We start from the raw sequence: 23,630 nt of genomic DNA on the forward strand, positions 1-23,630 counted from the left end.
TAGATAATACTGAAAAGTGCTTCAATTAACAAAATGTACAAAGTTTTGCTCACAGTCATTTTCAAGATGCTCCTCTAGCCTGAGCAGATTTATCTAGTTCCTTGAAGGTCTGGATCTCTTTCCAAGCTTTCTGTTGCTTTCCTCAATCTGATTTTGGAGCTGCCTGTGCAATTCCAGTTCATCAGATTCTGAGAGATATAGCTTTCCTTGCATTTCCAAAAGAGTCTCATTGCTAGAGATGCTCAATTGGTCTTCTAATCTGAAAAATCTTCTCACTCATTTATCATCCATGAACTCCATCAGCCAGTAGGGCCTTAGATGCACTCTTATCCCTGTGTAAGGGATGATTAGAGTCTTTGGGAGTGCATCTTTAGCTCTAACACTCCTTAGCTCTTCAATCTTCTTCAGTACCAATCTTCTTGCAGTAATATTGAACCCAAAGTTCTTCTTGAAGGATGAATAAACCTTAATCAGTACAACTTGGCTTTCTTGAAGGATTCTGTGAAGTGGCCACTGAATTTCCTTTCGTCCTTTGTACTTGAACACCAACCTTTCAGGTAGGTTTCTGTATGCATCAATTCCTCTCACTTCTTCTAGTTCATCTAGATAGAGGTTTAGATCAGAAAATTCTTTAATGTCACACAAGTACATGTAATCTCCCTTATTGTCTTTAGATTGAGCTTTGACTAGAGATTTGGATTTGAGAGGTGACAGTTTCACTTTCTTGACTACTCTTGACATTGTTCTCTTTGGCTTGTTAAGGATTGGCAAGTAGAAGTCAGGAATTTGTATGTTCTCCCATTCTACTGGTTCATCCTTAGGCACAATAGATTCACCATGGATGTTCCTGTAAGGATTCACCACCTTGATATCTTCAAATACCACAGAGGGTTTTGATGCTTGAGTTGTAGTTGGAGTGGATTCCTTGGGAAACTGATTCTCCAATTCCTTATCAACAATGTCCAGTTTCCTTTTAGTTCTTTTAGCCAATTCCTTGATTCGTGGAGATTTCTTCTATTGTTCAACTTGCTTCTTTGATTCAATGATTTCAGATGGCTGAACATAAATTTGTTGTGATGAATTTACAGCATGTAGCTTGGCTAAGATAACAATTTGCTCTTTCTTTTGTTTAGCCTTTTTAGCATTTAGAGCAGCCTACTTCTTTTCCTGCTTCAATCTAGCCTTTTTTTCTCTCTTTGCTTGAGCAAATTGAGGATGTCCATCCACCACACAAATTTCTTTCCCATTCCTGAAAATTTTAGCAATTCTCCTTTTTGAAGCTGAGTCAGCTGGATCTTTGTAGAAAGCAATTGATCTTGACAGAAGCTTCTTTTCATCAGGCTTAGGTGTCTCATACACAGTATCCAAAGGGTTCTTCAATGATGATTTTGAGTAGTTCACCCTTGGTTTCAGAATTATTTCAGCCTTTGGAGATTTGATGTAGGATGGATGTCCCCTTTCCAGATAGTTCATGCTCATCTCATTCACAGAAATCTTGCTGACTTGAGAGTGATGGATGGCTGACTATACTGGCTCCTTGACTAGTTCAAACTTTTTTTGTATATTCTCATCAATTTTCTCCCAGTTGACTAAACTCAACTTCTCCTTATCAGCTGCTCTTATGTTGGCTGCTGCTGCATTGATCAGATCTATACTGTCTGTAACTGGTGGCTTTGAGATAGTAATTGAAGGCACAATTACTTTACTGATTTGAATCTGAAGCCTCTCCCCCTCACTTGGTCCTTTCTCCCCCTTTTTATTAACATCAAGTTGAGTAGAGGAGGAGGTTTGAGCATCCACCAATTTTTGAAGTAAATCTGTCTGTTGGGCTTGATGAAGATGAATGGTTGTTAAAGATGCTTCCATGGCTGACATTCTTGTGTCTAAGGCATCTATCTTGGTTGCAAGATCAGAATTTCTCCCTAACTGCCTCTTGATATCAAGCATTGTAGTTTCTGAAAGCTTAGAATCCATTTTGCCTCTTTATGATGTTTACATCCCTAGCATGTTGGAAGCCTTGGATTTGTTGAAGTTGCAGGGAGGCTAGGTGTGCCTGAAGGAGCTTCTTGGTGTTGGCATTAGTAGTGGTTTGAAGGGCAGTATTTGTCTGATTGATTAGCTGGATCAGGGTTGTCTTGAAGTAGTGCTCCTCACAGTGCTTTGAAAATGCCCATGATGGCATACTTGATCTTGAACTTGAACCTACTTCTCCCCTTATGTTCATTTCTTCATCTTCACTATCCCCACTCCCATCACCAAAGAAATCAGCTGAACCACCAGTCTCATAGTCCACATCACCAACTATAGAAGGAAAAGTTGTGATGGCATCCTTAGCTCTTAGCATAGACTGAGTGGTATGCACCAGATTGAACATCCTTTCTGCATTATCATTGCCATGTTCAGCTAGAAGTTGATAAGCTGGAACAGGGTGATTAAATGCCTCAGCATCAAGGGAGGTGGAATCTATAACAGCTTTAGGTTGCTGAGATAGTCCCTCCCAGTCTGTATCCTGGACATTCATTAACTCACGAGCAATGACATCCATCCTTATAGCTCCAGTACCTGCATTTCTCTCGATTTCTCTCTTTTGTTGCATCAGGGTCTCACCCTGGCTCCCCACCCTCACACCCTCACCTTCACCATCTAAGGTCGGACTCCTCTCACTTTATTTTGCCAATCCTAAAGAAATGGATTGCATAGTTTCACTCATTTCCTCTCCTTTTTCCTTGGGAGCAACCCAGAATCTCACTCAAAACATTCTTCTCTCTCAATCCTAATAGTGATTGTACAACCACTAAATCTTTTGCACTTGAAATAAATGAAGTTTGAGGTTGTGCAGAGATACTCAACGGATGAGTGATATCCATCGGGTGAGTGGTTTTGTTATCCGACGGATAACTGCTGTTAAGCTTATCCGTCGGGATACAATCACTACTCGACGGATGAGCAATATCCGTCGAGAGAGTAGAAATGAATGAACTAGGAAAAGAAACTATTGTGGACTCTGTGCTGATTGAAGATATTTTGGGCACAAATGATTCAACGGTTCCTAAAAGAATTGGCAAGTGAGCCAACAAATCATCTAAAAGATGATGCTCACTTGCACTAGATTTTGGCTTCCCCAACAAAGTTAAAGAAGGAGAATCAGGAATTGATGTGTTTATCATATCCACATTCAGTGAGTTTGTGTGAGTTAGGTGTTTGAGGTGCTTCAATGACTAGAGATTTTGGTTGTGACTCCACATTTATTGGAGCCACATCAAACTGAATTTGTGAAGGTGCAGTGATTGTGTCTTTTGCACCGGTTTGCACAGTGTGTGTACCCTGTGCATCCCCAAGGATTTTAGATTTATTCTTTCTGGCATAAGTTTGGAGTGAGCTTGTGTCCCTAACCCTTTTGGCATGTGCTCTTGGTTGAGAGCTTTATTCAATAACTACATCCTTTTGGGAGGATGCAGCTAAAAATGAGCTTTTATCATTTTTAAGCACTGTAGTTTGTTGGGAAACTGCAGTGTGGCTAGGCTGGGATCCACTCAACTCTCCATCCTAATCCTTAGGGTTTCTTTTATATTCACCCCTTCCCTCACCTATCTTGCCCTCCTTCACACTCCCCTCTTTGGTTTTAGTGGATTTTGCAACTGGCATCTTTTGAGAGATACCAGAGGGGCTTTCTTTGATTTGGGTTTGAAATTTTTTGCAGTTTTGGTAGCTTGGGTAGGCAACTGTTGGGTCATTGACACAGTTGCCATAGCCACACTAGAACTCAAAGAAATTAGTGAGGTTGGAATAGTGGTAGGGATAGATGAACTTACCTCACTTACCTGATGTGCTTCCATTACAGGAAAATAGAACAATGGCACATCCTTGTGATGATTGGCCCTGTTCAAATCTGCAATGAGTCTTCTCTCTTGAACCCAACAATCTAATTTGTTGTTAGGGTTCTCAAGCACAATCTCTTCACAGAGGTGGTTAGCTAACATCATAAAGAATCTAGCATAATACACATTTTTACCTCTTTTATTTAACTCTCCTAATTTAAAGCCTAACTCAAACAAGATGAGGTCACTGAAATTATAGAATTTATCTGAAACTAGCATGTAGAGCATGTTAAGCATTGAGATATTGACTGAATCAAAATTACTGACTTTACCTGAAAAGACCTTTGTCACTACATCACACATAAAACTCTATTCTTTCCTAAGGCCCAATCTCCTAATGTCACTTAACTTAGAAGTAGAAAGAGCATAGTTCATGGAATTAAACATATTGATTATATCAGTGTCCGTGTGTGGTGAGGTCACAGTGTTATCAGGAATTTTGAAACATGCTTTTATAACATCACTATTGATACAGAATTCTTTATCTTTAATGGTTAGAGTGATGGTTTTATCTATTGAGTTGTATGTAGCAGTGGTCCACATCTCTTCAACAACTTCACAAAAGATTGTGGGTGATTCCAGCATGGCATAGCTGAGCTTGCAATTATTCACAAAGTCCATCATCTTGTGATAGTCACCAGATTGCTGAATACCCTTGTTCATTAGTGCGGTGAAATTGTTCTTCTCATAAATGAACCCAGTTTGATACATAATCTTTACAACAGGTGCCATTGTTAGAGAATAAGAGCTTGAAGAGAAAGAGAGTAAGTGCTTTGAGAGAGAATGAAATTTGAGCAGTTGATTTGAGAATGATAAAAGAAAAGCAATTGAAATGAAATAAGCTTTTATACTATCTCAAAAAATAACTGTTAAAAATAATAAAGTAAAATAAAGTAACCAATAGAAATTGCCTAAAATAGCCGTTTAAAAATAAACTGTAAAAATTCCACCCGTTATCCTCCGTGTTATGCTTACAAACTGTAAGTATACTCGATGGATAATGTTCAGGAAATTAATGGCTAAGATTAAGACAATTCGACGGATGAGGATAAACTGTTATCCGTCGAGTCATAAAATATTCCAGAAAAATAATTGATTTTTATTAGCAAATAGTATACCGACGGATGATCAAAATCGATGGATAAAGATCATCCGTCGAGATGTAAATTTTGACTTAGCCAAAATTTCATCCAAGACTGAAAAATCAATTAAATTTATGGCTGCATTCCAACTTGCAAATGATCTCATAAGGATTTAGGAATAATTGAGCATACCTAACTCACTTACCAACCTAGAAAAGGTGGATTCATCTAGTGGCTTGGTAAAGATATCTGTAAGCTGCTTCTCACTTGGAATAAAATGTAGTTCTACAGTACCATTCATTACATGTTCCCTTATGAAGTGGTACTTGATGTCTATATGCTTTGTCCTTGAATGTTGTACTGGATTTTCAGTGATGGCAATTCCACTTGTGTTATCACAGAAAATAAATCCTTTCAACTTGCAAACCATAGTCTAGAAATTGATTTTTCATCCATAAAATATGTGCACAGCAACTGCCAGCATCAATATATTCAGCTTTAGCTGTAGAGGTAGAAACTAAATTTTGCTTTTTACTGAACTAGGACACAAGCTTGTTTCCTAGAAATTGACAGGTTCCTGTTGTACTTTTTCTATCAATTCTACAACCTGCATAATCTGCATCTGAATAACCAGTTAGATCAAAACCAGAATCTCTAGGGTACCAAATGCCAAGTCTTGGTGTTCCCTTGAGATATCTGAAAATTCTCTTAATAGCTATTAAGTGAGATTCTCTAGGATCAGCCTGAAATCTAGCACATAAACATGTAGCAAACATTATATCTGGCCTACTAGCTATTAAGTACAGAAGTGAGCCAACCATGCCCCTATAACTTGAAATATCCACAGACTTTTCAGTAGTGTTTAATTCAAGCTTAGTTGCAGTAGCCATGGGAGTTTTTGCAGATGTGCAATCCACTAGATCAAACTTCTTTAAAAGATCAAAAATATAATTAGTTTGACTAATGAATATTCCATCACTAACTTGCTTAACTTGCAAACCAAGAAAATAAGTTAGTTCTCCCATCATACTCATTTCATACTTACTTTGCATCAATTTGGCAAATATTTTGCAAAGTTTCTCATCTGTAGAGCCAAAAATAATATCATCTACATAAATTTGAACAAGTATGCTAGAGCCATTAACATTTCTAAAGAATAAAGTTTTATCTACAGTACCTCTTGTGAAGTAGTTTTCCAAAAGGAACTTTGATAAAGTGTCATACCAGGCTCTAGGTGCTTGCTTTAGTCCATAAAGTGCTTTCAAAAGATAGTAGACATGATCTGGAAAATTTGGATCATCAAAACCAGGGGGCTGACTGACATAGACTTCCTCCTCCAAATCTCCATTCAGAAAGGCACTTTTGACATCCATTTGATAGACTTTGAAATTGGCATGGGCTGCATAGGATAAGAAAATTCTGATGGCTTCAAGTCTTGCAACAGGAGCAAATATTTCATCAAAATCTATTCCTTCTTGTTGACAATAGCCTTAGCAACCAATCTAGCTATGTTCCTTACTACTATGCCATTTTCATCCATCTTGTTTCTGAATACTCATTTGGTGTCTATTGGATTCTTTCCTTTAGGCTTGGGCACCAGCTTCCATACATTATTCCTTTCAAATTGGTTTAGCTCCTCCTGCATAGCTAAAATCCAATCAGGATCCAACAAAGCTTCTTCTACCTTCTTTGGTTCTTCCTTGGAAAGAAAGATGCTGTATAGACATTCTTCTTGAGTTGCTCTCCTTGTTTGAACTCTAGAAGATACATCACCAATTATGAGCTCAAAGGGGTGATCTTTTGTCCATTTTCTTTGTTGAGGTAGATTAGCTCTAGATGAAGAGGCCTCATTGTTGTCTTGATGTGTGATTGAGTTTTGATTATTATAAACTCCCCCAGAGTTTATGGATCTTTAATTTGAGAAAGGGGAACTTTCTATAGGTGATCTATCTTGATTTCCAGCTTCTCTTGATAACCCGGATGGTGAATTTTGAGTACCGACGGATGAAGCAGGTTGTCTCCGACGGATAAAGCAGATTGCCTCCCGACGGATGAAGCATTATGCAACTCGACAGATGTTGAGTTTTGTGCTTCATTGGTAGTAGATTTTTCTGCATTATCCTTTGATACTATTTCTTGATTGCTTTCATCATCACTGTCATCACTGACCATCTCCACATTGTCGAATTTGAGGCTCTCATGGTAATCTCCATCTTGAAGTCCTCAATCTTTTTATCATCAAACACAACATGTATTGATTCCACAACAATGTTGGTTCATAGATTGTAGACTCTATATGCTTTACCAACAGCATATCCAACAAAAATTCCTTCATCTGCTTTAGCATCAAACTTCCCATTTTGATCAGTTTTTCTCAGAATATACACTTGCAGCCAAAGATATGAAGAAAATTTAGAGTTGGCTTCTTATTCTTGAACAATTGATAGGGAGTCATGCATCTTGCTTGATTAACCAGTGAAATATTCTGAGTGTAGCATGCAGTATTTATAGCTTCAGCCCAGAAATATGTTGGCAGTTTAGATTCTTCAAGCATTGTCCTTACAGCTTCAATAAGTGATATGTTCTTCCTTTCCACTACTCCATTCTGTTGTGGAGTTCTTACTGCTGAAAACTCATGCAGAATCCCATTTTCCTCACAAAATGCTCTCATGACAGAATTCTTGAACTCAGTTCCATTGTCACTCCTGATTCTTCTAACCTTGAAATCAGGATGATTATTGACTTGCCTTATGTGATTGATGATGATTTCACTAGCCTCATCTTTAGACTTTAGGAAATATGTCCAAGAGAACTTTGAGAAATCATCTACAATTACTAGGCAAAATCTTTTCCTTGAGATAGACAACACATTGACTGGTCCAAACAAATCCATGTGTAGCAGCTGCAAAGGTTCTCATACCAGTGAGAACCACTTTGTTGCTTCTTTTATTAGTCACAACACAGGCTTCTGAATTGAAGGTTACTGAGTTGCCTTTATCACAAAGCTGGATGATACTCAACAGATTGTGTTTGAGATCATCCACTAAGGCAACTTCCTCAATGATGACATTGTCCTTTGAAATCAAGCCATATCCCACAGTATAACCCTTGCTGTCATCTCCAAAAGTAATACTTGGGCCAGCTCTCTCCTTAAACTCTGTAAGCAGGGTAGAATCACCAGTCATGTGTCTTGAACAACCACTATCCAAGTACCAAAGATTCTTTCTGTTTCCCTGCACACATCAAAATCAAATCAAGTTAATTTTGGTACCCAAGTTTCCTTGGGTCCTGCCTTGTTAGCTTTCTTTTTCTGTTTCTTAGGCTTTATCTCATTTGACTTGGGGATATCAGATTCATCCTTGGTCATTTGAGTTGGGCATTTGAAACCATTCATTGCAACAGAATTATCATGCATTTTATAATCAACAGGGAATGGCATGCTATTAGTAAACATGTTATTCCAGTAAGGCATGCTAAATTGCATTTGTGGCATACTAAATGCAGCATAATAAGGATTAGGTGCAAATGGCATGTTAGCAAACTGTGCATTCATATTCTGTGTAGACATATCATTCATAGGCATGGGAGGCATGGCATTCATGTTGGGAAAGTGAGGTGGCACAGACATGGAAGTAGGCATGGCAGATTTGCAATTAACAGACAAATTATTTACACTACCACACTTGACAGATTTTTCTAGGAGCATATTTATCAGGTGTGTAGTTATTGTGTTTGTTAATCCCTACTTTACCATATCTATTATTTTTCTTTTTAGCCTCTGTTTTTACCTCAATCTTTTCAAGTCTGCCACTTAACTGTTTGACAGTCATGTGACCAATATTAGCCTTTTTCCCTTTCTTAACTTGACTTGATTCTCCTAAAACAAAGTTCTTGGAAACAGATCCATACTTTTCATTTAACTTAACAAGTTTGGCTTTACAGATAGGCTTGCTTACAGCCGACGGATGAGGATTTTCATCAATCGACGGATAACACTTTTTGTTATCCGACGGATGATCCTCATCATCCATCGAGTCTACATCTGTTAGCACTCCATCCACCAAATTTGGTTCTAGTTTCTCTTTGTTCTTTTTCCAGGCTGCATCATAGAGAGACTCAATTCCTTGAACTTTGGTGATTTGAGCATGGACATCCCTAGATGTTTTCCATGCCTTAATTACCTCATGTTCACACTCGAGCTGCTTCTTCAAAATTTCTTCTTTCTTCAAGGATTCAATTCTTCCTTGGCAATCTTACATTCAATTCTTAATTTTTCAAAATCAATGAACTGAGACTCTAGCACATTATTTCTCTCACTCAAAAACAAATTGTTTTCTTTGATTTTAGCATTTTCTTTAGTAAGAGACTTAACTGTAACATGCAAATGATATAACTCTGTAGACATGTCATTTATAGCATCATTACACTCAGCTTTAGATAAATGTGCAAGGTTTGTAGTAATTACCTGATTACTTGAAGAACTTGTTTCTGTTTCATCAGACTTGGCCATCAGGGCTAGATTGACATAGCTGACATCTTCATCTTCATCCAGACCATCTACTGTCCAGTCATTTTCTTGTGTAATGAAAGCCCTTTCCTTTTGTTTGAGCAGCTCAAAGTATTTTTGCTTATAATCCACAGGCTCAAACTTTTTCTTACTGGAATCTGACTTCCTACACTCACTGGCAAAGTGCCCTGCCAAGCCACATTTGAAACATTTGAATTTTGATTTATCCACCAAGTTTCTATTTGGCTTGGCTGCTCCAAATTTCTTTTTGAACTTGAGCTTGGAAAATCTTCTGGAAAGAAATGCTAAATGTTCATCAATGTCTTTCATGTTATCTTGGCTCAAAGAATCTTCACTTTCTACTGCAAGCCCCTTGCCCTTGCTTTCACAGACCCTTGAAGTTGACTCAACAGCTTCCATCTTCATCTCCTTCTCTTTCTCTAACTCAGCAACTAGTGCAATGGACCCTCATTTCTTCTTTCCTCTCTCCATCCTCTCATCTTGCTCATTTTCAAGCTCATATGTTTTCAGGATGACATACAGTCTCTCCAAAGTAAACTCCTTATAATCTTGTGAGTTTCTCAATGAGACTGTCATTGGTTTCCATTCCTTTGGAAGAGATCTAAGGAATTTCAGATTGGAGTCTTTTATCTGATAGACCCTTCCATGCAGCTTTAGAGCATTTAGCAGTTTTTGAAAACTACTAAAAATGTCAGTGAGAGACTCACTTTCTTCATTATGAAAATGCTCATATTGCTGAATCAGTAGCTGCATCTTGTTTTCTCTAACTTGCTCAGTGCCATCACAGATGATCTGTATTGTATCCCAAACATCCTTGGCAGTTTTGCAGTTGATAATGTTGTCAAACATATCACCATCAACTTCATTAAACAGGATATTCATGGCCTTTTTATCCTTCCTGACTTGTTCAATGTCAGGATCAGACCATTCATGCCTTGGCTTGGGGACAGATGGCTCATTTCTAGTTGCAGCTCTCATTGGAACATGAGGGCCTCTTTCTATGCATTCAACATAGGCCTCATCTTGAGAAAGCAAACGAAGATGCATCTTTACCTTCAAATGATGGTAATTATCTTTATCCAGAAATGGAATCTTGACTCCAACATCCTTCTTGTTCATCTTGCTGTATTATTTTGATCTTTAAACTCTTTGTTTGTTAAGAGCTTGCTCTGATACCAATTGTTAGTCCCTTAACAATGTGAAAAGAATTAAAGAAGGGGGGTTGAATGGAATTCTTGAAACTTTTTTTTTAAAATAAGAATATTCTAACTCGAATATATATATATAAGTGTGAATTGATTAGCACAATGCAGAATAGTTACTTAAATGAATCAAAATACAAGTAATTAAAAACAAGAGTCTTTAAGAACTTTATGGTGGATTTGAATGATTCCACCAGAGATATATAATATATATCGAGAGAACTCTGTGTGCAAAAAGCTCACAGCTGCTTACAAATATTGAATAACTAAGAATGCAGAGAAATGCTAAGAATTCTACTTACAAATGTTTCTCTGCTTGTTTCTCAGATGATTCATTAGTTGCTACTTCTTGGTTTATATATCACCAAGATTACAAAGTAATGAAACAGGATAATAAAACAAAAACTATCTAGTCTATTACAATGCTACTTCATTACTCTATTCCAACATCTTTGAATATCTTCATAATAGCTTGGAAATGGCGATGCTTCTTTGTTCTCGAAAACCCAGTTGAATAGGCTACCACATTCTATTTGCATCCACTCGACGCATGTGACTGTGTTGTCACTGTCAACAGATATTTTAATTCTTATTCCGTTGGGTTCATGATCATCCATCGAGGTACTGATCATCCGTCGGGTTGTTGATCATCCATCGAATTCATTGTTGATTATCCGTCGGGTAGCAATCAGGCACTTGACTTCATTTCACTTATGCAGAATTACAAGACATCATCTATGTACAATTAATCAACCTAATCTGTATATCTAATTAAAGTCAATCATGACTCAAATACTACTACAGATTCTAAACAATGTGTATGCAGAAATGTGCTACAGACTTATTATTACATAAGCTATTCACTCGATGGATAATAAGTCATCATCCGTCGGGACTATATTGAGTCATCCGTCGGGACTATAATCCTTATCCGTCGAGTGCTACAAATTTCACTAAGTAAAATCTACCAAGGTGTTTTGTTCATGAAATCATCAAGTACACAACATATACACAACAGTAGCCCGCTCACAGTGCTACATGAATTAAATCTTTACCAAACTATTATTACGGTTGAGTATCGCACAATCATCAAAAGGAATATTAATCTTTCACACCATAATACAACCTTCATGGCTTTAACCATCATTACTGTATTCCTCTGGCACGAGCGCCTATAATTGCTCTCTTACAGTTAGAGTGTCGGCCACCCTATTGGCCTTTCCTGATAGTAATAGTTCCTTATAATCAATGTCTTTTGAAGAATCTCCAACTAAATTTTCTACCTCATTTCCAATCACTACTTGTGTGAAGATGTTTTCCTTAAAATCTGGTGAGTAAAAAAAATATCATCATTTTTCCATAAGTTATTGCCTCGGTCTTTAGAGGTTAACATTGTCACCACTGACTCTCGATCATACTTAGGACGTCTCTTATCTTGGGTCCTTCTTGTTTTTTTTACCATTCTTGACCTTCATTGGTTCAATCTATACTTTGTCATGGTTTAACATGTGCCCCACTTGGCATTATTATTACGTCATATTTCCTTTATCAAAATTTCTATTCTTGAGAACTTTGAATATTACGTTTCTCCTTGTAAAACCTCTAAGGTTATCCTTAAATCCTTCATCATGTACACCCTAGGTACAGGGCATATCAAGGTACCATTTACTAATACTAGAACCATTGTCTATATAGTTCTGAAAACTTTCTCCACTGATCTTTGAAGGTTGTTGTTGCCTTAATCCTTCATTCCGTATTACCCAAACTCATATTGTCCCTATTAAGGGTGAAATGCCAACCTTTATGCATTCCCCTAAGGTTCATCTCAAGTTATCGAGGTTCCATCCTTAATTCCACCTTTTAAAAAGGTACTTGCATCCTTCCATAGATAAATCAAGTCATATATCCTTGATAAGGGTATCTTATTAAATCATTCTCACCTCGATAGTCTATGCCTAATTTCACAATAACATCCTAATTTAAAAAGAGGTCAATACATATGGCCTCCAAACGATAACAACGGTTATCCACTTTTCTTGCTCGATTTGGTAATGATAGCAGGGACGTTCTGGAAAATATTGGTCATGTTCAACGTGAACTTTTTAGTTATAATTACTCATTTACCTCTGTTATTTATCTTAACAGTCATCTCAATATTGGGATATCTTTTGTACCTGGTGTCTCCTTTTGGGTATCCAGTTACTAGTGTTACATACACCTCATATTCTTGAAGGTCACTTCCTTCATCCAATTTCCTAATTTGTTTTCTTATTAGCCCATCGATCTATCTCGAAGTGTCTTCGAATACTCCCAACTTAAAGGGGATAAAGTATATATATATCATTTATGCCTTCAACCATCAACTTTAACTCATGGTGAATCACCCTCATCCTGATGATCACACACTTTTCTATTTCTATTACTACGAGTCTTTAGGGTTTCCTCATACCCAATTCCCTTATCATTCCGCAAATTCTATTGCCTTTATATTCCTTTCCACTTCAGTTTCTTTTTTTTATTACAATCATTTCATGAACCCATTAAGCATTGACTTCAAATGTCATGTTGTTCTGGGATTCGTATCCTCAGGATGAATCTTGCCAACTTTTATAACTTAGATTCATAATTCGTCATACTCGTCTGCCTTGGTTCTGGCTCTAAAGCTTTTACACTATCTGTATAACCTTGGGAAGTACTTTCCCGAAAACAATTGACTGAATTTTAATCGGTTTATTATAACCTCTGGCCCCGTGTCTTTCTTGGCCTTTCACCAGCGGGTGGCCTCTCTCTTAGGAAGGTAAGTGACAAAAACCGTCTTTTGTGCTTCGTCAATCATTTAGAATCTCAAATTATTCCTTTATTTCCTTTAGCCAGGCTCTTGCCTCGACTGAGTCAACCTGTTCCTTGGAACTCTGAGGGCTTAGCGACTTAAAGGTCATGAAAGAATTTCCCACCGTATTATTTCCTCAGGGTGGTAGTTGGGGATAAAAGTAAAAGTTTTGTTTAGGCAGGTCCATGAATTTCCCCATAGGAGTACCGTCCTGGTTTTCCCTATCTTGCTCGACTTCTGTTTTCTCAGTATGAAATATTTCATCCTTCTCCCGTAATTGGGGTTATCTTATACGTTAAAAATCCTTATTTTCTACTTCATTATGTTATGGGTTCCTTCTATCTTGATGGCGACCTCCCTGACTATCAAACTCACGGTTTGCCCTAAATCTTATTCCTCAAACTATGGCTTTCATCTACGATCTCATGTTTAAGCTCTTGAACCTTTGGAACCCAAATTCTGTAGGAATACCTCATTCCCTTATCATCTTTCTCGGTATCAATCTCTTCTCCAGTCATTGGCTCTCTGCCTTCATTCATCACTTTTTCTTGGCACCATACGATATTTTCCAGTAATTCGGCTGCATTGCAAATCTCAACAGCTTTTCAGTACCGGCTCCGGTTACCTTCACTTCTATTTCCATTTTCTCAAAATCTTTTATCAACTCTCCCGAAGACATTATCATATTGAGTCTCTCCTTTCTACTAAGGGCGTTAGCCACCATATTGGCTTTCCCTGGATGATAAAGAATCTCCTACTCGTAATCCTTGATTAGCTCTAACCACCTCCTCTGGCGAATGTTGAGCTTTTTCTGTGTGGAAATATACTTGAGCTCTTATGGTTTGTGTAAATCTCGCACTTCTCTCCATACAAGTAGTGCCTCCAATCTTTAGGGAAAAACTATTATCGTGAGCCCAAGATCATGGGTGGGATATCGAATTTTATATTCCCTTAATTGTCTTGACATGTACGTGATTACCTTGTCGTGCTGTATAAGAACGCACCCTAATTCCTAGTGTGAAGCGTCGATACAAATCACAAAATCTCCTTTTCCATCCGGCAACGCCAACATAGGGGTCATCACCAATCTTTGCTTCAGTTCTTGAAAGCTGTTCTCATATTTCTCTGTCCATTCGAACTTCTCAGTCTTACGAGTAAGCCACGTTAAAGGGGCTACTATCTTTGTAAACTTGAACGAACCTCCGGTAGTAATCGGCCAATCCTACCTCTAGTAGTCGTCCTGGCCATGGTCATCAATTCCTCAGTGGTCCTTTCTTCATTCTTGTCAGGATCCTCCACGGGATCCTCCTCAGCAACAATCCCATCTGGGACAACATCCTCAATATGAACATCATCCGGTCCCTCATTAGGGTACTCCATCGGATCCACGATCTGATCTCCAATATATAAAAAAATAACATCGCGTTGTTGCTCCTCAACCTCAGGGTTCGGTGCCCCGCTACATCGATCTATGTTACTATCATGATATTTATAAGGGTTTCCATAAGGGTTTTAACCGTCAGTACTACGTTAGGTAGTCCGACTATGAATTTGGCAAGAGTTCTTACTATCTTAGTGAACTTATTATTTTAATGACGCATAATCTCTGAGGTTTATAACACTTAGCTCTGATACCATTTTTGTAATACCCCCAAATCCGGGGTCGGGGATCTGGGTTGTCACGAGTTCCATTTTCCTTAATAACACTTAATCTTAATAAACAACCAACTATTGCGCACTGTGACCCCACAATATACACACACACCACAAGTTATAGTCTCAGAGATGAATACCAAAAATAACACAAGTCATTTTATTCCACAATTATAAACCATTACACCTTAAAAGGGTTTCTGAATAAATTTACATATTCTTTACCATTAGTACAATTCATAATATACATAAGTCTGGTACATCAACAGTTGAAACCTAGCCTATTGGTAGTTCCTACCTCAGCTACAGCGACATTAACGCCTACAGGAAACTGCGGAACGTTTCCTATCCACTTGCGAATTGGGAGCTTGGTCCTGTTCATCTTGTCTATCTGTTGTTGTGTGATGAAAGAATAAAGCCAGGGTGAGCAACAAGCCCACCGAAATAATATGTAAAATAATTAACAATATATGAGCATTCTCATAGTACTCATGAAAGTTTTGGTCAAGAAGAAATGAACCAAGTTTGATATCTTAATGCGACGAAGTGCCAAAATATTCAGTATATATATACATATATACTTCTCAAAATCTTTAAAATCCTCTGACATGTATAATATACACAGAGTTCCGGTTTATAACTGTATAAAATATCGTTGCAAGGTGATCTCATATATCTAACCTTGTCTCAACTATTTTTTGAAAATCTTTGTCGTGCATAAGATAATCATTAACTAGATATAAGTTGAAACGATGAAGTTACAAGATACTCCAATATACTCATATCTTTTCCGAATACTACTCGAACTACCACCTTTCAGGCTATAATCAGTTTCAAAAATTCATCACATAGATGAGACTACCAGATAAGACTGGGATAGATTCAATCTTTGAAATATCATTCAAAATAAATGAAGTTACGAGATACTTCATTAAGTCCCGATATATATATACACCTATATATATCATACTTTCCTTGAAAACCTATGTTATGAAAAGTATAAACAGAGTTATAATATCCAATAAATTTGGAAAGAACGGAATTTTGGCATAAACCCGATATCTTGCTGATCAGGCAAAGATACCCATTAAGTAACCTTTTCTACTATAGATGGATGAATTCCTCGCCGGTCATCACCCTGGCCGCATTAGGACCTCGCGCTAGACCGTTACTGTAACACCCCCAGATCCGGGGTCGGGGATCCGGGTTGTCACGGTCTTTCTTTCCACAATATCACTTCACTTAATTAATAATAAATAACCTCATGCTGTGACCCCATACTAACACACACCACAACCCGTTATAGTCTCAGAGATGAAATTGAAATAAGTACAAGTCTTTGAATCCACCATTTAAAAGTTATTACAACCCAAAATGATTACTTGATAAATTTACAGTTAATTGCCATTATCTGCCACAAGTTATAATTATACATAATTTGATTCTCAAAAGTAGATGGTCTGAACTACAATGGATCTACCTCTGCAGCTATAGCAGCTACAACATCATCGGGAAGACGCGGGACGCTTCCCACGCGCTTGCGCTGGGTTTGCTGGAGTCTGGCCATCTCTCCTAACTGTTGTTGTGTGATGAAGAAATAAAGCAAGAGTGAGCCTTACAGCTCGCAAGATAATACATAGTGATAACAATAATATAAGTATCTAAATGGATACTTACTAGAATCTTTATCGGGTGTAAGATAATTACTTACTAGATATAAGTAAAAACAAGGAATGAAGTTACCAATACTTCACTACACTTATATCATTTATAAAGCTACTTGAACTACCACCGTTCAAAGTATTATAAGTTTTAAAAAAAAACATCCCATAGATGAGACCACAAGTTAAGACTTGAATAGATTCAATCTTTGAAATATTATTGAATGAAAAAAAGTTACGAGATACTTTATTTAGTCCCGATATATATATCCACATATATATCTCTTTAAACATTTCCTGGAACCTCTGTTATGTAAAGTATGAACAGAGTTTGAAACATCCAATGAATTTTGGAAAGGAAAAGAATTTTGGCATAAACCAGATATCTTGCTGATCAGGCAAAGATACCAATAAGTAACCTTTTCTACTGTAGATGGATTAATTCCTCACCGGTCATCACCCTAGCCGCATTAGGACCTCGCGCTAGACCGTTACCCGGCCACTCACGCGTTGATGGACTGCCACCCAGCCACTTACACTTTATAGACCGTACCCCGGCCTGTCGCTTATGCCGACTCAATCAGATGGACTTACTTCCCGAACATTGGGCAAGTAATCAAATTGTTTTCTCAAAACAGCAACCATGTTGCGAATATAAAATACACCACAGAGCCGGATCCCCAAGATTTTTGAGCGAATATTCAAGTCTCCTTCGAAAGGAAGATCTTAAATCGGAAAACGAGTTTTGGGATCCGCTCTAACTTTTAAAATCATTTTGAAGACTCGAAAACATTTTTAAGAATGTTTGGAGTAAAGCTGATTTAATGAAATAAATCAGTCCCGATATATTAGAAAATATCTGAATATTATTATTTAAATAATATTCCCATAAAGAATAATCTTTATAAAAATAATTGAAGTAGAAGTTTTAAAACTTATACTTAAAACGAGTATTAAATAACCAAAGATACACTTATATGAAAGTATTATCTTTATTTGAATAATCGAAAATAAGTTTGATTATTAACACCTTATTCTTTAATAAAATAAAGAATATATTTCAGTAATAAGCGGAGTCATAATACCTCGAATGAATATTATAAATAATATTCATTAAATAAAATAAAGGAGTCATACATCCTCAAATGAATATCCAAGTAATATTCAATAAATAATATAAAGGAGTCATAAGTCCTCGAATGAATATTCAAGATAATATTCATTAATAAAATAAAGTTATCCAATAAACCGTATTCGATTAATAGTTTTGAAAACTATAACCATATATATATGTATAAATATATATATATATATATATATATATATAATCTACTCGGGATCCTCGACTCCCGGTTTTAGAAAATGTTTTCACCTTTGGGTCCCTATACTAAGGGTATATGCAAGTTACCGCTATTCTCTAGCATAGGTATTATCAACTGAACCAACAGATATATATGGCAAGAATACAAAACAGGCATGCATATATATACTATATCAGCATGCTTCAATATATCGCAACATTTGCTAATTAACCAACATGCATCTATCGCAAGATAATGCATATACATATATTCATCACAACAACAGTATAACGGGTAGAAAACTTGCCTGAGCGACTTGGGGTGATAAAAGGCTCGGGACGAGTCTGGTAACCTATAAACAACAAGTAAGTTGGAATTAAACCAAAATCACTTGTAAATCTATACTTTAACTAACTTAGACTCTAACGCTTGTTTTGCGCTCACTGATTTGCTTAAGTCACTCGGGTACCCTCGGCTCCACCATTTTTAATAATTTAACTTTTACGAGTTTTAAAGCGATTCCTTCGCGAGTGTCTTACCAACTGCCTAACACACTTACCATAAATGTTTCATACATTAATTAACCCTTTTTGGTCTTTAACCTATGTTTCAAAGTAAGGCGAGGGAAAAAGTTTCATTCGCGAAACGCCGTTACTTGAAACGGTCGTTTCTCCTAAACCGTGCATCGGAATCGAACGAACTACATATCAAAACGAAGCTCGTAACATGAGCTATCTAATCATGGCAGTGGTCATAATCTAGCAGGGGGTTCTCGGGTCTTAATGCTATGCACAAAAACAGTCCAAAGAAAATCGGACGTTACGACGGCTATGTTTACGCGAATTCCCAATTTTAAACCATTCAAAACCAACCACAAACCAACCTCAAATCCAACATACAACCAACATCCATCCTTATCACATCATAACAACCCCAACCAATTCAATTTAATCATTCATACTTATGCCTAAGCTTAACTTTAATCATACTTAAGTTCTTTTAATCAAAACCACAACATTTACCATTTCATTTCGCTACCATTTCAAATCCCAAACTCTAATCACAACAACAAGCTACAATAGCACCCTACTAATCAAAATCATCTTATAATATATAGGAATCTAGGGTTTGGAGATGGTATACCTTCCTTGAAGTGGTGGGAGGAGCTAGGAAGCCTTAAGAAGCTTTGAGAAGTCTTAGGAAAGCTTGGATCTTCAAGAAAAACAAGAAAACTTCAAGTTAAAAAAACTTGAAAACACTATTCATAGTCTTCTTCTTTGATTAAATGAAGAAGATTGAGAAGGAATTAATGGCTTAAACTCATGATATAGCCCTAACTAAGCATGAAGATGATTAGGGAATTTACTCACCAATTTAGGAAGCTTGGATCTTGGATTTTGAAAAATCTTGCCTTTAAAAAGTGAAAAAGCCGAGAGCAATGAAGAACTAATGCCTTGGTTTCTTTTTGTTTTGATGAAGAATGAATTATTTGGCTTGGTTGGTTGTAGTTTTGTATTTGATTTAGTCAATTACCTTCTTGCCCTTGAATTTGTGTGGTTACAAAGCCACCACACCTCCTTCCTTCCCATGTCATGCTTATGTCATCCTCATGATGTCATCCTCCCTTCCTTGTCCTCTTTCTATTGGTTGGATGACATCATTCCCACTAATCCCTTTGATTAACTTCCTAATCGTTTGCCTAATGACCGCTGATCTGTTATACGGTTCGCTTAACTTTCGTTCTCGTTTATCGTTTGAAGGATCATACCCGGGATCTTATTACTTAGGTTCCCTTAACCTTTCTCAATACATTATATTCCTTTTTATGATCCTCTATTATAATCCTTTAATTTAAATCCTTTTTATCCTGTTGCCTTATACTCAATTCTCTCCGTATCTTGTGGATTTCCGGGAAAAACCAAAGTGTTCGGAATTGGATTCTGACGATCTTTACATACACTTATATACTTCATAGAGTACTAATAATATCCCAGAATATCCATAACAGAACTCCTACATAGTGTGGCGTGAAAAGTTTCTTCATTCAGCTAAAACACTATTCACAAGGGTTACAAAAAGTTGAAAATTTTGGGGTTATTACAGTTACCCGGCTACTCAAGCGTGGATGGACTGTCACTCAGCCTCTTACACCTTCATAGATCGTACCCCGGCCTGTCGCTTATGACGACTCAATTAGATGGACTTACTTCCCGAACATTGGGCAAGTAATCAAATTGTTTTCTTAAAACAGCAACCTCGTTGCGAATATAAAATACACCACAGAGCCGGATTCCTTAGATTTTTGAGCGAGTATTCAAGTCCCCTTCGAAAGGGAGATCTTAAATTTGAAAACGAGTTTTGGAATCCGCTCTAACTTTTAAAATCATTTTGAAGACTCAAAAATATTTTTGAAAGCATTTTGAATAAGGATGATTTGATAGAATAAATCAATTCTAAGATAATCAAAGAATATTTGAATATTATGCTATAAATAATATTCAAATAATGAATAGCTTTTATCAAAGCAAATGAAGTAAAAGTTTTGAAAATAACTTTATGAAAATATTTAAGGTAAGAATGATTGACGATATCAATCATTTCTCGAATACTTGGCGAATAACGCAACGTTATTCTTTAAGAAAATAATGAATATTATTTAATAAAATAAACGGAGTCGTAAGTCCTCGAACGAATATTCAAACTAATATTCACTTATAATTTAAAACTATCAAATAAACATTATTCGATTAATAGTTTTGAAAACTATATATATATATATAATTTACTCGGGAACATCGCCTCCCGGTTTAGAAAAATGTTAACCTTTGGGTCCCCTATAATAAGGGTATACGCAAATAATGTCTATCTCTGGCATATGTATTATGAAGTTTATAAACAATTGAATCGATAACAAGATATCAAGATTACAAAACAAGCATGCATATATATATATATATCATATCAACATGCTCCAATATATCACAAGATTTGCTAATAACAATCATGCACTTATCACAAGATAATGCATATACATGTATACATCACAACAACAGTTATACGGGTAGAAAACTTGCCTGAGCATTCCGGGGTAGACTTAAGCTTAGAGTGGGTCCGGTAACCTATGAACAACAATATAAGCCGGAATTAGACCACGATGGCTTAAGAAACTAGTCAAAACTCACTCATACCCTAACTGTCGCTTTCGGTTGCCTATACGCTTAATGATTTGCGTTAATCGCTTGCGTACCCTCAGCTCCACCAATTTTAATAAATTAACCGTTATGAATTTTAAGGCGACTCTTTCACGAATACTTTACCAACTGCCTAATCCACCTTATATAATTGTTTCGTAATTCCATTAGTCTTTTAAGGCCCTTAATCAAGGTTTCAAAGTAAAGCGAGAGGTAATGGCTCGCTCGCGAAACGCTATTACTTAAAACGGCCGTTTCTCCTAAACCGTACATCGAATCCAAGCGAACCACGTATCAAAATGAAGTTTACGGCACGATCTAGGTAAACATGGTAAAGTTACAGATTGATCAGTGAGCTTTCTGTCCCGAAAACTAAGAACAAATAGTTGAATGAAAACGGGCATTACGACAACTATGTTTACGCGTTTACCAATGTTTATACTACTCCAATCAACCACAAACCAACTCATTCCCATCAATACAACCAAACTTCATCTAAACCTTACCACATCAGTCCATAACCTCAAGATTTTCCAACTCATTAAATCACAAACATGAGCTACTAACTATACTTAAGGTACATTAACCAAAAACCAAGATTCAATTACCAAATCACTTCCAAATCAAACCAAACTACTAATAATCATAATCCATGCTTCTCATTCACAAAACCAACTATTAAACGTACTAACAAATAAAGTAAATGCTAGGGTTTGAAGTTTATACCTTCCTTGGTAGGTGATTAGTTGCTAGGAAGCCTTAGGAAGCCTTCATCTAACCTCCTACAAGCTTGATCTTTTCTAAGAAATCAAGAAACACAAAGTTAGATCTTGAAGTTACTATTCACCCTAAACTTTTAGGAATTGTTTAACTAGGTAAACCTTGAAATCTTGGATCCAAACTTATAGCATAACTAAGTTATGAATTATGGAAGCTAAGGAAACAAACCTTATAATTTTTGAAGGTGTGTAGCTTGAGTTTTGAAAAATTCCTTCTTGTTTTAAGAAAAAAGACCGAAGCAATAAGGGAGAAGAAGAAGAAGAAAGCTTCTTAATTTGTGTTTTGATGATATGTGGTGTTTAAGGCTTGGTTACTTAGAATTTACCATGGTAAATAATGTTTGGCTAATAATCATCCAACAAAACAAATCTACTTGTCATGCTTATGTCATCTTCCTTATGTCATCCATTTGTCACATGTCTTTGTATTGTGGTTTGATAATGTCATAATACCTTGGATTCTTGTACAAGCTTGTCTGTTAATTTCGTATTTGTTTTACGGTTCGCTTAACTTTCGTTCTTGTTATTCGTTTGAGGGATCATATCCGGGATCTCATTATTTGAGCTTCCCTAAATCTTTCTTAATATTTTATAATCCTTTAACGATCTTCTCTTATAATCCTTAATTAAAAATCCTTTTAATTATGTTACCTTATACTCAATTATTTCGGTATCTGGTGGATTTTCGAGAAAAAAATCGAAGTGTCCGGATTCGAATTCTAACGACCTTTACATACACTCATTTACTTTATGGAATACTAATACGATCTTAGAATTTCCATAACAGTATTCCTATATAGCGTGGTCTGATAATTTTCCTTAATCAGCATCATCAACAAGAAGTTACTATTCATCAGTGTTTCAAAAATTCCAAAAATTGGGGTTATTACAGCTTGTATGAAAACTCAAATGTAAACTCTGTTTTATATGCAGAGATTAGCGACGAAGATAACAGCCATAATGTTGCAAGTGCGGCAAACGTGATTGTTGTAGAACAACATATTAGTGTTCAAATAAACGAACCAATGCCCAACGTTGCTCAATTCAGTAGAATTATGAAAAGATCCCATGTGAACAACTCAGGTCATGGAGTGGTACGGCTCTCTTGAATGAACCACTATTATTCTACTAACTTTGCAATAGTAATTAACTAACATCACTTCGTAATGCAGTATATTCCTAGATATATTCATCCTGAAGTACATGAATGGGCTGTTGGAGAAGAGATAGTTTTAAGGACGCAAAATGGAGATTCTCTTGTGGGACTCTCAATTGAAAAAGGAAAAGCAAGATGTTCTGCAAGCTGGAACAGGTTTGTAGAGGATAATCATTTGACGGAGGATCAGACCATAGTCTTTACAATGCTGCCTAACGAAGGGAATAGGGTTGTTTTCCAAGTTGAATGATATTAGCAAGCTAGAATTTCTGTTTACACATTCACGTCCCTGTAAAATTATAAAATGTAACTTTTTTCTTTTCGTCGGCTAAATTATGATATGTACCTTATTATATCCTCATAGTTTAG

Source organism: Apium graveolens, chromosome 5 (genome assembly GCF_009905375.1).
Source record: "Apium graveolens cultivar Ventura chromosome 5, ASM990537v1, whole genome shotgun sequence".
In the NCBI taxonomy this organism is placed as follows: Eukaryota; Viridiplantae; Streptophyta; class Magnoliopsida; order Apiales; family Apiaceae; genus Apium; species Apium graveolens.